Here is a 614-nt window from a genome sequence, read left to right on the forward strand (position 1 = left end):
TCGCGGCTCTTTAAGCTTAAATTCGTGAAATCTCCAAAACATAAACGCGTTTTTTGATAATGTACTATAAAGTAGATGAGCCGTGGTGGCTCAGGGGATAAAGCCTTCTAACGAGGTGAACCTGGTTCGAATCCCAGCTGTGACAAGTCGATACAAAATCCGCACCGACTACAGTGCTGACGTAAAATGCCCTCAGTGGTAGGCGGATCATTGGCCACCTTGTTGTCAGGCTAACCGTGGTAACTTTTCTTCTCCATATTGCGCCAATGAGGGTTAGTTGCATCAAAAAATCCTCCACGAAGGTCTCCAAATACGTGATACAGGAGTTTCCTTGGGCTCAGGATTGGGATCAAAATTACTTGTAATAGTGTGCCCTACCAGAGGATAATTATAGGCTACACAATGTTGCCCTATAGGTTACTATGTATATATGAGTGTGCTAAATAGCGTTAAAATGAGGAAATTCGAAACCAATATTTTGTATTACAACATGGAATTAATATTGAAATTGAACCACGTATTATATTACCGGGTACTAGTGTACCCTACATGATTTTAAAGGAGATAATTACATGCTTATAAGGGGGCCCACAATGTGGCCCTATAAGTTACTA

Source organism: Parasteatoda tepidariorum, chromosome 11 (assembly GCF_982258835.1).
Source record: "Parasteatoda tepidariorum strain Cologne lab strain chromosome 11, Ptep-v5.0, whole genome shotgun sequence".
Lineage (NCBI taxonomy): Eukaryota > Metazoa > Arthropoda > Arachnida > Araneae > Theridiidae > Parasteatoda > Parasteatoda tepidariorum.